The sequence below is a fragment of the Macrotis lagotis genome, chromosome 1 (assembly GCF_037893015.1).
Source record: "Macrotis lagotis isolate mMagLag1 chromosome 1, bilby.v1.9.chrom.fasta, whole genome shotgun sequence".
Lineage (NCBI taxonomy): Eukaryota > Metazoa > Chordata > Mammalia > Peramelemorphia > Peramelidae > Macrotis > Macrotis lagotis.
In genome coordinates, this window is record NC_133658.1 from 921,298,670 (window position 1) to 921,309,163 (window position 10,494).

Genomic DNA, 10,494 nt, shown 5'->3' on the forward strand with positions numbered 1-10,494 from the left:
CATACATACATAACTATATCTATATCTATATTTAAATGAACTGGATAGAATAATATCTAAATGTGAAAATCTTTTTTTTTTGGGCTTGTTGAGACTGAAGAGAGTGATAAGTTCTGTGCTAGCTCTCACATTTAGAGGGTAAATGAGTGATGATATATCTGTAAGTTCAGGATAAAAATTACTAAAACAAATTCAATTGCAGTTTGGGGGCAGGATGTCAGAAGTGATCCTTGATCATTTGGGCAGGACAGTGACCACACAAAACAACAAATCAACCAAAGTTGATAACATGAATGAACATTTATAGAATTTCAAAGATGTCTTTCGCTCCTGAAACTAGATTTGACAAATAGCTGAGCCTAGGCAATGGTATTCAGTGATTCTGCTCATCAATATCATGACATCAGAGGATCAGATCTTTAGAGTTGAAACAAACATTTGAAATAACCAATTCTAATCTGCTCTTTTTAAAGGTGAGGAAACTTAGGCAGTAGTGTCAGAGACTTGATTCAAATTTAGGTCTTCCCAGGTCCACATGTTCTATTTGCAAGGGATCATGTAGAAGAACATGTACAGAAACATTCTTTATTTTCATTGAGGATTCAACCAACCACAGATGATAATGCAGTAGCTAAATTCAGCTTACATCAGTTTAACCAGATAGACATTTTGAAGTCCTCCATTATTGCTCAGGATCTTTACTTCAGTTATTTTACTTGTTTCTCACAAAGCACTATGTGATATGTTGTATGAATATCATTTTAAGAGTGAGAAAACAGGCTGAAGACGTTAAGTATTTACGCAGGATCACTCGGCTGGAAATATCTCAAGCAGGCTTTTAATTCCACTGTTTCTGATTCCAGATGACTCTAACATCCTATCAACTGCATTGGCTAGCACCTTCCAATATGCAGGGGAATTTTCTCTCAAATGTGCATTGATGGATACAGATCCATTATTGATATTCATTTTCCATTAATTATCAGAGACTTAATAAAATTGTACTTTTATTACTATTTCAAGTCTCTTCAAGATTCCATCCTTTTCTCCTTGAAATTTTAATTGAAAAAAGAGAATGACCCACCTATATAAATATGAAGGATCATATATGCACAGGAGCCTTCACTTTTCTCTTAAGAAGAGCAGATCCTTTTTGTAGATTTTTCAAGGCAATGGGGTTAAGTGGCTTGCCCAAGGCCACATGGCTAGGTAATTATTAAGTGTTTGAGGTCTGATTTGAACTCATGTACTCCTGACTCCAAGGCCAGTGCTCTTATCCACTGTGCCACCTAGCTGCCCTGAGCAGATCCTTCTTTGAGAAAGATAGAGCAGGCATGGTAATTCCTTGGTGCAGAGAGGAGGTTATGTTTTAAAACCTGTGTCTGAGACTGGAATCCATGATTCCAAAGAGACAGAAAGATAATTGATGATTCTCTTCCATGTGAGTGTTGGGAAAAGTGGGGGGAAAGGAAATGCACAAGTAAACAGCTCTACATGGGACAAAAGTACTGCAAACCTTCAAGAAATTCTGAGCTTCAAAATGCATATTTATATGTGTAGGTTTGGGCATGGATAGATATGTGAATTTGTGAGAATATATGTGGGAAAATGGGTTCATCTTTAATTCTTGGAGTAGAACCCAAGGTTCTATGTTCTATCTTCTAAACTGCTCTGCTTCCGGAACTCATAATTTTCACTTTCTTGATTTCACTAGACCTTCAAATAGTGACATAAGTGGATTTCGTTGTCTAGATTTGTCTGCCCAATATACTTGATTGAGCAATAAACTCAATGCTTAATTAAAGTAGGGAGATTCCCAATTTTCTCCAAGTAGTTCTAACCATCAAGAATACAAACCGAATATCAAGATTGGATCACTGGAACACTGAGTGTCATGTGAAGTGGTGATAATTTTACAAGGTTGGACAAATTGCTGTCTGAGTGAGGATTCAAGTCTCTTTCCTCTGGGCTTGCTGCTTCTGTCATTGGGTTAAGATGTCTCTCCTGAAATGAAAAGAAAATAATCTTGCAATCCAAACTTGCTATTGAATTTCTAACAACAGCCTCTCCAAAATAAAAGTGTTTTTATTTCAGATAAAGAAATTAAAACTTCATCTACTCATATAAAATGCTCTTAACATATCTCAGAGAAATGCAAATGAAAACACATCTATATCAGATTGGCCTATATGACAGAAAAAGGAAATGATCAATGTTGTAGTGAATTTGAAAAAACAGGGACACTAATGATACAATCATTCTGAAAAGCAATGTGGAATTTTACCCACATCGGGTTTAAAACTTCATACTCTTTGAATCAGCATTACATTATTAAGTCTGTATCTCAAAGAGTTCAGCAAAAGGGGAAAGATTCACATGTACAAGAATAATACCATAGTAGCTTCTTTTGTGGTGGCAAAGGATTAGAAAATTAGGGAATACCTATGAATCTTAGAATGGTTAAACAGATTTCAGAAAAATCTGGAAACACTAACATGATCTAATGGTAACTGAAGGGGGCAGAGAAACCAGGAGAACTTTGTACACATGAACAGCAACATTTATTATAATCGATTATGACACACATAGGTCTTTTCAGCAATGCAGTGATAAAAGACAATTCTAAAAGACTTGTGAGAGAAAAATGCCAGCCACAATCAGAGAAAGAACCATGGTATCTGAATGTAGATGAAAGTAAACTATTTTTACTTTCTAACATTTGCTTTTTCCTCCCCTTTCTTTTTTGTTTTTTATATTTGTTCTCATTCTTCTTTCACAGCATTACCAAAATGAGAATATGTGTATCAAGATGGTACATATATATTCTATATCAGATTATTTGTGAGGGGAGGGAAAAGTGGGAAGGAGAAAAGTTTAGAAAATAAATGTTGAATACTCTAGTCTATATTTATTGAAATAGTTGAATATTTATGTATAATTGTGAAATAAATAATTTTTTGGAAAATTAGTTTTTTTGTTTAATTTTTGTTTAAATCTGAAATATTAGCATTTTTCTAACTTTGCACATAGATAATCAACAATGTAGTAAACCATGCCCTTCTTGATTTGTAGCAATTTGCTGATTTTCAGGGTTTAAATGCTTACACCAAGAAATTAATGATCAGTTCTGGTGATTCATTTTCAAGTTGTTCTGTTCCATAAACGCTTCCAAATATACAATTCAAAAATTGTACTCCTGGCAAAATATGTAGATAACCTTCTCTTACTATCAAGGCCTTCAATGTCAAACAAAGCAAATCTCTTCTTATATCTTGAAAAGTAGTCTTGTAAATTTAACATTATGGAACTTAAATGAAATAACTTCTATAAGCTATTGCCAGCTAAGAAAATCTCTTTATAATTTTTTTCAGTGATTTAGTAGTACTACCTACCCTCTTGGTCAGGTCTTAGTGAATATACAATCCAATAATCATCTCCAGAAAAAAGATGATGCATAGATTATGATGTGTAAGCATATCAGAAAACAGAGATATGCAAATATATACATATATATATATAATTTTAAATTTTTTCTTATCCCAGTTACATGAGAAAACAAGTTTCAATATTTACTTCCAAAATCATGAGTTTCAAATTTTCTCCCTTCCTCCCCCCTTCTCTCCAGCCCCTTTGAGGAAACAAGTTGCTAGGTGTAGGTTAAAAATGATTTAGGCTACTAAAATATCCATGTTGTAGAAGTAATCATTATTCATCCTCCCCCTACACAAAGAAACACAAATCTCAAGAAAAACGAAGTTAAAAAAAGAAGTGTGCTTCAGTCTGTATTCAGATACCATCAGATCTTTCTTAGGTATGATAAAATTCTTTATCATATGTCCGTCAGATAAAGTATTTCATTGTTTTTTTCCCATGAATGATATTGCTGGCTCTATTTTCCTCCATTCAATTCCTCTATCCCCTTTAATTATATTATTCCTCTCCTTTCACCCTGTCCTTCCTCTAAAGTGTGCTGTATCTGAATGCTCTCTCCTGAGATCTCCCTTCTCTTCTTTCATCTATACATCCCCCATTCTCCTTTCTCCCAGTCCTTTCATCTCCTATTTTTTCCCATGGTAAGATAGGTTTCTATACCCATTTGAATGTGTAAATTATTTCCTTTCTGAAATACTTCTGATGAGAGTTAATGTTCACTCACTTCCACTCACCTTCCTCCTCTTTATTTTAGAGTCCTTATCATGTATTAACAATATAAAATAAATATTTTTCTTAAAAATTATTGCCTACTATCATATCTTATTTTAAGTTAGAAGCAGTATTTGATATGGTGCCACATTTTCCCAAATAATTTAGTTTTTAATGCCAATTTATTTAAGGAAATAAAATAAAGTATACTGTTAAGATTTAAGATTTGGTTGTCTTCAGGAAATGATTGAAAAGTTGCTTGATGAATATTTTTTTCCTATTTAGAGAGTACTTTATTTCTTAATGTTATATTTTTCTTCAACTATAAGCCATGGCAGTTTTTATGAATATATTTTGGCAGAATTTTGAATTTTTCATTTTCTCTCTCCTTCCCTTTCCTCCTCCCTGCCCTTGAATGAAAGCCATCTTTAAAGGTGCTACTTATTTAACCATGATAAACAATAGATTCATATTTATCATGAGAGAAGAATCATATTCAAACAGAAGATAGAAATAATTTCAGATAAAAAAAGTGAATAAGACAATTTAAAAATTGAAGCTATAGTCTTCATTTAAACTGCACTATTCCCTCCCCAAATTTATTGTATTTTCCATCACAAATCTATTAAAATTAGCTTTAGTTAGTATACTGTTGAAATTAACAAGTCCATCCTAGCTGACCATCAACCCATGTTGTTATGAAATATAATAATCTGCTTTGGCTCATTTAACTCCAGTGATGAGTATTTTTAATGGAAAGTTGTGATCTAAGATCTTTTCTTGACCATAACAAATATGTCTTTCTGATATTTAATTTTAATATTTTAACATACTTTTCTTTTGTGGAAAGTTTTCTGCGTATACCCATTTTTTATTGTAATGCAGAAGCTTGAATAATTTTTGAATATTTAGTATATAGTAATTTCATCATCAAAGGTGATTGATTAAAGACATATAATAGAAAGTGTGACTCTTTTGGGACTAATAGAAAAGTAAGGGGAAATTCAGGTAATACAAAGTATCAGGAAATAAAAGTGGGTTGACATAGGTGTGATGCTACTAGGTGGCACACTGGATAAAGTACCGGCCCTATAGTAAGGAAGATCTGAGTTGAAATATGGTCTCAGTCACTTAATAGTTACCTGTGTGGCCTTGGGCAAGTCACTTAACTCCATAGCTTTGGCGAAAAAATATGCATTTGTACAAAAATATGAAACCCATCTGTGAGCATAGGAAACTGAAAAAAGCTACATGTCAATTAAGGAATGGCTGGACAAATCATTGTGTATGGATACAATGGAATACTCTGCTGTAAAAATGAAGTGGATGAATTTCAGAGGCTCCCATGAAGATATATAAACTGAAATTGAAAAGTGTGTAGAACCGAGTATAGGATTTAGATATAAAAGAGCATTACCATAGATAAATTAATAGATCAAAAAATACTCTATCGATCTTTCCTATGGAAAAGTGATAAATGTGTGACCAAAGAAGAGTTAGAACACAGTATAAATTGCAAAATGAATGATTTTGACAATATTAAATTTAAAAGATTTTGCATAAACAAAATCAATGTCACCAAACTTACAAGAAAAGCAGAATGCTGGGAAACAATTTTCACAACCAGGAGTCCTGATAAAGGTCTCATCTATAAAATATATAGAGAATTTATAGGGTTACAAGTCATTTCCCAAATGATAAATTGTCATAGGTTGTGAATAGTCAGTTTTCAAAAGAAGAAATTAAAACTCACTATAATCGTATGAAAAAGTGTTCTAAGTCATTATTGGATCGAGAAGTACAAATTAAAACAGCAACAAGGTATCATCTCATACCTGATTGGCCAAGATGAGAAAAAATGAAAATAATCAATGCTGGAGAGATTTTCAAAGGATTGCGACATTAATGCATTGCTGGTGGAGTTGTGAAAGGATCCAACCTTTCTGAAGAGCAATGTGGAACTATGCACAAATTGCAGTAAATTGTTCATACCCTTTGACCCAGAATTTCCACTTCTAAAACTATATTTGGAAGAAACTATAAGAAAATAGGGAAAGTTCTCCATGTTTCTAAATATTCATAGCAGCTCTTTTTTGTAGCATCAAAGAATGGGAAAATAATTACTTGTTCATTGATTGGAGATCGATATAGAAATTATGATACAGGAGTATGATGGATTATTATTATTATTATTATTATTATTATTATTATTATTATTATTCTATAAGAAAACATAAATGGTCAGAGTCTAGAGAAGCTTGGAGAGACTTGCAGAATCTGATGCTGAGGGAAGGGAGAAGAATCAAGAAAACAATGTACACATCAACAACATTATGAGATGAACAACCTTGACGGAAGCAATTCCTCTTGACAGTCCAGAAAGGCAGGACAAGTGTACTAAACTGGTAATAGTCTATTATTAGCCCCAAGCAGAGGAAGGAAAACAAAATAAAATTGAAAACCCAGGAAAAAAGATAATCTCTTCTATTAAATCTGATGAGCACTTTATAAAAAATTATCTCTTATGTATCTTTTCACTTAATCCTAATTCCTCATTGCACGTATTATTAACTTTTATATATGTTTAACAAAACATGTATGTAAAATGCTAACCTGACTATTCCTTCCTGAGGGTAAGGTGGGTGGGAAGGAAAAGTGGAGGAAAATGTTATATCTTGGAAACATGCATGTGCAAGTGGATAAAATAAAAATAAATAATAAAATAATTAAATTAATGAATGAATGAATGAATGAATAAATGACTGTGAACTATATGGAAGTGTTCAGCCCACTCTCCCTAGCATCATCCTCCTATCACTATTTACTATGGCTCCATCAGCACTGGTAGTTGAAATGCTTCATAAGCCTTTCGTCCATAAATGGCCTTCAGAACATCATCAAAGCAATTTGATTTTTTACTATCCTCATAAACTTCGTAAATGGAGTCAAGAGTTCTGCATCTCTCTAAGTTTCATTTAAACTTTAATTTTTATGAAATTAAATACTTTTGGTGGAATTTAAAATAAATTTTGTTAGAAATGGATGAGCTATCTTTCTGGTAAGTACTGTGGAGTTTTCATTTTTTAATTAGTGGCCTGTATTTTCCCAGCATTTTCATCAAACAAGTTTTGAAGTGTGTGCTCTAATGCAGAAGAGCAAAGCATTGCTGTTTACCAGATCTCTGAAGACTGGCCACTGGTTTTCTCTTCGACTGTTGTCAATTGTTTGTTGACTCACTTTTCCCTCCAAATTAGCAACGAACTTTTCCTGTTCAGAGAGACACTTAAATCTCTTGATGTTAATTCTTCTAGTAATCATTTTCCATTGGGGCTACTGATTTGGGAAAATTTGAATATGTAGATTAGAAAGGACAAGTCTGTGATCAGTCCAACACTCTGTCTTACACAATACCTTTGTCACTCTCACATCCTGGTTGTCTATTCCCCTTACAATCACATTGTCTTTTAGATACCAGTGTTTGCTATCAATGTGTATCCATGAAAATGAATTGCATAGGTAAATGGAAGATAGTGTCAGTGATGAGAAGTCTATAAGAGCCTAAAAAAAGAGGGAGCAGCTAGGTGGCATAGTGGATAAAGCACTGGCCTTGGAGTCAGCAGGACCTGGGTTCAAATCTGATCACAGACACTTAATAATTACCCAGCTTTATGGCCTTGGGCAAGCCACTTAACCCCATTTGCCTTGCAAAAACCTAAAAAAAAAAAAAAAACAAATAGAAGTATAATAATCCTGGAAAGACAGGCTGCAGGCTGCTTGTTCTCTCTTCTGCCTGGGAGATAACATCAATTACTTCAAGTTACTTCTGTGGCTCCTTCCTACACTAGACATTTAATTGCTTCTATAACTCCCTTCAGAAACCCATTGGCATCACTTGACATACTCTTGGAATTTTCCTATACAGGCACTGTCCATGTTCTCCATCCTCCACCATGACATTTGCTTCAAGGAATATTGCATTTCTGGTGATATTTACATATTAAATGTCTAGTTCTTTTTTACCAGACAGGACACCCTGACGAAATGTCTGTCAATTTGAATTGAAATCCATAACTTCAATTAGTCCTCAGAAATTCCTCTGCTTTGTAAAGGTCAATATTAACCAAATGCTATGTAGAAACAAACCAAATTTTTAGGTCAATGAACAAGGTGTTCTTGGGGAAAGCATTCCTCCAAGACATTGTAGAAAACATTGTATTTCAGGACGTTTTGAATCTTCTTAGTAATAATGGCTTTGTAAAAGATTTTTCAAAAAGCCACCATTAAATATAGAAATCATGAACATTGAATTTTTCCCTGCCCCTGCCCCCTTTTTGCCCCTTAAAATATAGAGCTTTAATCTTGTTGGGTATAAATTTTCTTATAAAGAAAAAATATTTAACTATGCAATCATTTAAACACACCAGTTCCATATTCCACAACAAGGTTTGGAACTCCTCATTTTTCCCTGTGAAAAACGGGATTTTTACAATGTTTTCTGCCATAGTTGGTGTGGAACTCAAAATCCATACTGCAAGCACACTGCTTTGATCAATCTAAATGTTTGTTATCTAATTGGCCTAGTGGAGTGAACACTGGTCTTGGAATCAAGAAGACACAACTTCAGGAATTCAAAATTGGCCTCAGATACTTACTAGATGTGTGATACTGGGTAAATAATTTACAAAAAGTTTCCTTTTGATACCTCAATTATAAGATGAGGTGGGGAAAGATAAGGTCCAGTGACCTTGATAATAAAACCCCAAGGCATACGCACAAAAGAGTCAATGTCACCTCAAAAATACTGAAAGACCAAAACAACCCAGAGTGCTCAGGAAAACCAAATGTGATCATTTTTGTTAATGTTAAAGTCTTTTAAAATTGATGTGTTTAATAGAAATGAACTTTCATATTTCCTTGGATTACATTAGCCAATCCTCACTTGTCATGAACAGAATGTCTTTATCCATCCCATTTACCCTATTCTAATCCCTCTCTACAATTCTATTTGGGGAAACATTTTTGGACATGCTAAACACATTTAATTACTCTGTAAAACCAGAAGGTTTTACATGGATAAATAGGTTCTCTGAAGACCCATTAGAAATCTCAAAAGGGACTTTAGTTCTATTTCTGAGCAAAAAATATGCTGCTATTCCAACAGCAGTCACTTATGTAGCAGAATTACAAATCCCATGTATTCTTGGGCTTTATAGTTTAGTTAGAAAGCAACAAGAATCATCAACATTCACTTTCTCCATTCTTCGGCTGTTTTCCCACCAGATCATTTTGACTACAGTGAACAGTAAAATTACTATAAAACCAGGTTGGAAATATAACTTAATTTGCTTCAGTGTTTTCTTAATTTACTTCACGTCTAGTGATTGAATATTTGTAGATGGCACAGGGATCTGCTAGCTGCATTGGAGTCTCACAGAATACATGTAAGGGTGAGGGCATGCACAGGACTTGGGATATTGTTTGGGGGATTTCTGTGTTTCATTCTTGCATTTTTCACAAGAAGTGAACTACAGAGTAAGAATAACCATAGCAACAGCAATAAAAGATATTTCAATAGTGTTTTTCCAATAGAAATGCTTGCTGTTCCAGGTACGTTGCAATGCCTTACAAAAATATTTATTTAATACTTCTTTGATTCCTTACCTCAATTGATTTTCACAGCAAATGTGAGGTAGTTATTATTAATATTATCAACATTTTATAGCTGAAAGCACTGAAACTCTGAGATGTTAACTGAATAGTGGGGGGCTCTCAAACCTGGTGTATTACCTGTTATCTGACTTCATCCTAGCTCTTTGTGATTCTCATTCCTTTATTGCATCTTGCTTCCTCTAGAATCCTTAGATTATTGATTTAGAATTGGGGAGAATCTAAGAATTCACTTTTCCCCTCCCCCACTATCCTCTATTTTTTATATCAGAAAACTAATTCTCTCTAATATACATTGAGTTGCTGATGATCATGAAAGCAGCAAATAACAGGATAATTTGAATTTTAATTCAAAAATCCAATATTCACTTAATCTTCTGATTTCAAATTGTGTGAAATTTTTCTTATTTTTTTATTGGAAAGGCAATATTTACATGAGCAGTGTCTAAATGAAGTGTGTTTCAAATAACAAAAATGATCAGGGTTTTAATGAACTAATTAAATCAGCTTCCTTGATAGGTGAATGTTTCTTTTCACTACATCTGAAATCCTCAAATGAAGAATTGAGAGAGACCTTTGAGAGCTCAACTAATTTTTTTAGGGTTTTTTTGCAAGGCAAATGGGGTTAAGTAGCTTGTCCAAGGTGACACAGCTAGGTCATTATTAAGTGTCTGAGACCAGATT